Raw genomic sequence first — 6,846 nt, 5'->3', positions numbered from 1 at the left:
TGTTAGTTGTGGCTACTCTTAATTTATTTTTATTTAAAAGGAAAGTAGAATATTAGAAAAGTTTAAATTGATTCATGATAAAAAATATTATGCAATAATATGTAAGTACTCTTGATTGTTATTTGTTATGAATTTTTTTCTTGCTGGTAATAAGCACACAGAAGGAATACCAAAGCCTGGGAAAGAATAACTCATAAATATTATTCTCAGTTGAGGACACTACAGTACTAAGAATATTTCTGTTGTGCTTATAAAAATGGCTGAAACCGAACTGAAGTAAGACCAAGGCTGTGACTTCACAGATTTCTTGGCCAATTCTTGAGAGCGAAATGATCCAAAGATTAGTGCGTAAAAGAATTCCTCATTTTGGAAATGAATCATCACACTGAGAGCTTCAGAAGGACTCAGAAGTCATAAAAGCACATTGTTCCTGGCAAATCAATGTTCATCCAAGGTAATATAATTTCTTCATGCACACAATTAACAGATACAATTATATAGCAAGTGATGTCAATGTTTAACTGTCTTTGTTGAGAACAGAAACATTCTAAGGAATTTTTTCACTATCTCTTAAAAAGTTGAGAATTATAATTTACACATCAATATCTAGAAAAGTCTATCATATGCTGTTTTGAAAAATAATGAATGTGAACAGTACAGAAAAAGAAAGAGATGTCTGGAAAAATTAGTCAAAGGATATCATATATATATGATATATATTATATGCCATACATAATATATATCATATATATAATATATGTACATATATATGTATATAAAATACAGATATTTGTAAACTAATATTTATCTTTTATGAACACAATAAAGTTAGAGAATATGAAAACAAATTAACTTTCTTATTTTCTTTTAGCATTTTTCAATTGCTTTTTAATTTATTTTAATTTTTAAAAACATATTTTATTTTTTATTTATTTTTATTTTTTTAATTTATTCCTTTTTTTTAGATATTTATTTACATTTCAAATTTTATCCCTTTTCCTGGTTTCCCCTCCAGAAAAAAAACCCTACCCCTCCCTCATCCCCTGCTCACCAACCTACCCTCTCCAGCTTCCAGGCCCTGGCATTCCCACACACTGGGGCATAGGGATTTCACAGGACCAAGGGCCTCTCCTCCCATTGATGACCGACTAATTCATCCTCTGCTTTTAGCATTATTTATGGTCAGTATAATATAGAATATTTCAACTTTTCTATTGCAGATTTGCCAAATATTACATTTTAGAGTTTCATGTTTTAATGTCTTCTTCACATTTCTTACTTACTCTTACAGTAATAATTTTATTTTGTCATATTTGATACAAATGTCTCTTAATTGAATAAAAATAAATATGTCTGATCTGAATATTTTTGAAGCCACATTGTAAATGCATCTTCTTATTGAATTTCATACTGATTTAAATACACAGCTCTGTCTGATAATATAGTTTTAAAAAATGCCACCAATTTAAGATTTTTTCATTTATTACATCACTGCTGGGATTTGATAAGCAAGAACTATTGCACAGCAGTAAATCTACATTCCTTGAGGGTTGTTGCTTGTTTGTTTGTTTTAAGGATTTAAATATACATTAGCATTTTAGACATTCACAAATGAGGGAAGTTTTGTTTTAAAAATATTTTAATAACTCCACATGCAGCTCACACATAATTTTAAAGGAAATATATGATGATGTATCTGTGGGCATATGTAGGTATACTGTGTCTATGAGTCCATCAGAGATGATTATGATTGACATTAGGCTCTGTAAGTGAATTTTTTGCCTAAAAAATGTATTATCAGTGCTTCTGATTACTCACTCACAAGATTATTAATGAACCTGAAGGATTATGAAATTGAATCTAAAATGATCTTTAATATTCTTCTCATAGACTGGTAATTTATATTTTATTATTCATTAAAATTAATAATAGTACATTCTCTACATTTGTTACACTTGGGTTAGTATAATTATGTTAACAAATGTTACCCACCACAACCTTCCATCAACCAACACCTGATAAAAAATTCACTGATGTTGAAAAATGCATGTGTGTGTATTCTAAATTTAATTTTAAATTATAGAACCATGTACCCTGCTCTTGTGTTGGGAATAGAATCAATTCTGCTAGTTCCTGCTCAGATGAATTAGTCCTTCACAAGTTTTGATTGGAATATCACTTAGTAGATTGATGTAACTTCAGCCCATTACACATAATGGTGACTAGATTAATTCACTGACACTTCCAACACAGTCTGGATAGTAAACCAGGGAAACATTAATTAACTTGGAGCAGTACATTATATTGCATATAGAAGTGAACCACGTGAGTATATATTAAGCAAATCATCTCTATGTATTTTCAAAATGCATTGCACATGTGAACTACTATGAATTACATAATTATTAGAAATTAAGTTGTACATCTACATTCCAATAGTCTCCAACAATATCTGCAATGAAAAATACCCCAGACTCAAATAGTATGTAAAAGCAAAGAACATTTATTGAAGAAATTCCAACATGCATGGGTCCAAGTCCATTTGGATGGAAGGACCCTGACTGAATTGGTAGATTCAGTTTTAAAGTTAAAAAGAGGAACAATAGGGAGAATTAGTTGATCTATATTTTGATTGGTGGGTTCTGTCTCTGGGGGAATGGGTGATACTCAGATTGAATAAGGATTTGCTTCAAGCATACTTGATTGACATGCCTCATAGGGAGCTGCAGAGAGTCCTCTTTTCCATAAGACTGCCATTGATCCTGTAACTTTCTTACCCAGTTCCAGGAGGCAGAAACTCAGGTCTGGTCTCCTGAACTGCTAGTTTACAGCCTGTCATGGAGTCAGCCTTCTCAGGCCAAGTTACTCCTTTCACTAACTTACAGCAGAAGAAACTATGCCAATATAGATATATTGGTTTTTCGAGACAGGGCTTCTCTGTATAACCCTGGCTTTCCTGGAGCTCACTCTGTAGACCAGGCTGGTCTCCAACTCAGAAGTACACCTGCCTCTGCCTCCCAAGTGCTGGAATTAAAGGCATGTGCCACCACTGCCCAGCTTGTTTTTATAATTTTGTGCATACCATCTAATCAAATAAGTTGTTTGGTGTAGGAAACAAACCAAAATGTGAGATCGACCAAACTGTATGATCAAAAGCCTATGGACAACATGTTTCCCATATTCCCTTAAAACACCAAATAACACAATTCTCAGATTTTGGGATTTACTAATATCGGCATTTAGGTGCAAAGTATTCATCTAATATCTTCATTGTCATTAAAAATAGTTATATGATACTAAAAGGAGTATTTTATACTCACATTCAGAAATAAATCTTTCATTATAAATGAACCCATAATATCTGAAAAGCTTCTGGACAGAACCTTTTTCAGTAGAAATCATGGTGCATAAAAAGTAAATAGTTAAAAATGCTTATTTATAACCTTATTTATAACAAAAACTCTCTAAAGCAGTTTAAAACAATGCTAAATCTTGAATATGACTTATTTATTTTGAAATTCAGGTTGAATTTTCTTTCAAGCATGGCAGTATTAAGTACCAGGTCTTTGAAGATATATGTATTTACCAAGATTCATTTACCAAGATTCCAACATGAAAATGGAAGGCGAGGTGTTTATGAAGAGAGAGAACAAAAGTGGATAAACAAAAGGGAAATCAAACTATGTGGGGCATTGCTGACTCTAGTTGAAATGAGCAAATCTTCAACAGACTGGACCATATGTTTTGAGACGGTTGTTAAATAGATTGTTCATGGGGATTCTAGATGCTATCATTTCAGCTTCTAGTATAAACTCTCAGCCGATTAAACATGTATCACATTTTAAGTCATCTAGTCTCAGGTAGTTGGTTATAGAAACAGAAACTATAGTAGATATTCTCCCAAACTGAAAGACCCTTTAGGCTCTTAGATGTCATTGATTGCAAATATTAAATCTGATGGTAGAACACAAAACAGGAGGAGGTTGATAGTATAATGTTAATTATGTAGCTATGAAATTCTTCCATAAATGTGATTTTTTTTCTGGGAGAGAAGACTGAGAAGGCTTTCAAAGCCAATCTGAAGAATGGATCTAAAATATACGGAAGGGAGAATTGCTTGAGCCTTTGCATCCCTTAGGAAGTAGGATCAGGCTATATTCCTTTGTATAGGAAGAGGCTTATATATCTTAAAATCTAATCAGCAACTTAAAAGGAATATACATACCATCTCATCAGTTTTCTTTACCTTAAACAGATGAAAAAAAAAAAGCTTAAATGTTATCTGCAAATGTAAGAAATTGAACTGTCTCATTGGACACAGAGGTAGCTGTCAGTCATTTGTGTGGTTTCATTGTCAGCATAGCTGGGCCTACACACAAGCACCCATGTCTAAAGGACCTGCAATTGGCATAGATCTTGACACCACCTACTCCTGTGTGAGTGTCTTCCAGCATGGAAAAGTGGAAATAATTGCCAATGACCAGGGTAACCACACCATGCCAAGCTATGTTGCTTTCACTGACACAGAACAATTAATTGGAGATGCAGCCAAGAATCAGGTTGCAATGAACCCCACCAACACAGTTTTTGATGCCAAATGTCTGATCAATTGTAGGCTTGATGATGCTGTTGTTCAGTCTGATATGAAGCACTGGCCCTTCGTGGTGGTGAATGATGCAGGCAGGCTCAAGGACCAAGTGGAATAAAAGGGGAGACAAAAAATTTTTAACTAGAGGAAGTGTCCTCAGTGGTCTGACAAAGATGAAGGAAATTGGAGAAGTGTACCTCAGAAAGACTGTTACCAATGCCACGGTCACAGTGCCAGCTTACTTCAATGACTCTCAGTGGCAGGCATCAAAAGATGCTGGAACTATTGCTGGCCTCAATGTACTTCAAATTCTCATTAAACCAATTGTTGCTGCTGTTGCTTATGGCTTTGATAAGAAGGTCAGGGCTAAAAGGAATGTGCTGGTTTTTGACTTGGGAGGTGGTACTTTTGATGTGTCAGTCCTCGCTATTGAGGATGAAATTATTTGAAGTCAAATCAATGGCTGGAGACATCCACTTGGGTAAAAAAGATTTTGACAACTGAATGGTCAACCAGTTTATTGCTGAGTTTAAGCAAAAGCACAAGAAGGACATCAGCATCTCAACACTGCCTGTGCAAGGGCCAAGTGCACCCTCTCCTCCAGCACTAATGCCAGTATTGAGATTGATTCTCTGTATGAGGGAATTGAGTTCTATATCTCCATTACCTGGTCTCGATTTGAGGAATTGAATGCTGGCCTATTCTGTAGTACACTTTACCCTGTAGAGAAGAACCTTCGAGATGCCAAACTCAACAAGTCACAAATCCATGATATTGTCTTGCTGGTTGGTTCAACTAGAATCCCCAAGATTCAGAAACTTCAGCAAGACTTCTTCAATGGAAAATAACTGAATAAGAGCATTAACCTCTGATGAAGCTGTTGCCTATGGTGCAGCTGTCCAGGCAGCCATTCTATCTAGAGACAAATCTGAGAATATTCAGGATTTACTGCTCTTGGATGTCACTCCTCTTTCCCTTGGTCTTGAAACTAGTGGTGGACTCATGACTGTCCTCATCAAGTGCAATACCACCATTCCCACCAAGCAGACACAGACTTTTACCACCTACTTTTACAACCATCTAGGTGTACTCATTCAGGTATATGAGGGTGAAAGGGCCATGACAAAGGACAACAACCTGCTTGGAAAGTTTGAGCTCACAGGCATACCTCCAGCACCTTGTGAAGTTCTTCAGATTGAGGTTACTTTTGACATTGATGCTAATGGTATCCTCAATGTTTCCACTATAGATAAGAGCACAGAAAAGGAGAACAGGATCACCATCACCAATGACAAGGGCCGCTTGACTAAGGAGGATATTGAGCGCATGGTCCAAGAAGCTAAGAAGTACAAAGCTGAGGATGAGAAGCAGAGAGATACAGTTTCCTCCAGGAATTCACTGGAGACCTATGCCTTCAACATGAAAGCAACTGTTGAAGATGAGAAACTTCAAGGCAAGATCAAGGATGAGGACAAACAGAAGATTCTTGACAAGTGCAAATGGAAATCATCAGATGGCTGAATAAGAAACAGACAGCAGAGAAGGAAGAATTTGAGTATCAGCAGACAGAACTGGAGAAAGTCTGCAACCCTATCATTACCAAACTGTAACAGAGCTGGTGGCATGTCTAGAGGAATGCCTGGTGGCTTCCCTTTTGGAGGAGCTCCTCCATGTGGTGGTACTTCTTCAGGCCCCATCACCTAAGAGGTGGATTATGTCGGTCCAAGTTGAGAGTATAGCATTGTTCCTCAAGGACCCAAAACAAGTAACATGGAATAATAAAACTATTTAAATTGTCACCAAAAAAGAAAAAGGAAAGAAAAGAAAAGAAAGAAATTGAGCCATCTCCTTATTATACCAATAAGTTGCTTATTTTATGCTCTACTTTCTCTTTTATGTCCAAGATTTCACATAGGCTGCTCTGCTGAATGATAGTTTACAATAAACATTCCTGGTAATGGAACCCTCCTTTTTTGCTTTTCCATGAAAACTTGAAGAAATTCACATAAAGAACTGAAACAGTCAGATATTAAAGGACTATGTGTTATATCTAGGATGGTCCTGATTAATACATTAACTTACATAAATATAAAGCTCATCTTATAGTCAAAGGATGGCGATTACTTTACTCAATGAAACATATCAAAAATCTTCTTAGAGTGAATGGGACTGAGAATTCATTAACTACTACAATTAGCAATTTAAAACAAAGTAAACTTAAACAAGAAGTTGAATTATCCATATTTCACATATATTGG

The 6,846-nt window shown here is 35.5% G+C and overlaps 1 pseudogene across 1 annotated transcript; it reads left to right on the top strand.

The window, feature by feature from the left end:
- The first annotated feature begins 4,385 nt into the window (after positions 1-4,385).
- Positions 4,386-6,198, top strand: LOC116083277 (annotated as a pseudogene). Its single transcript, XR_004115665.1, has one exon. The product of XR_004115665.1 is annotated as a heat shock cognate 71 kDa protein pseudogene (transcript).
- The last annotated feature ends 648 nt before the right edge of the window (positions 6,199-6,846 follow it).

Source organism: Mastomys coucha, unplaced genomic scaffold (assembly GCF_008632895.1).
Source record: "Mastomys coucha isolate ucsf_1 unplaced genomic scaffold, UCSF_Mcou_1 pScaffold8, whole genome shotgun sequence".
Taxonomy (NCBI): domain Eukaryota; kingdom Metazoa; phylum Chordata; class Mammalia; order Rodentia; family Muridae; genus Mastomys; species Mastomys coucha.
This window is presented reverse-complemented; position numbering and strand designations above follow the sequence as displayed.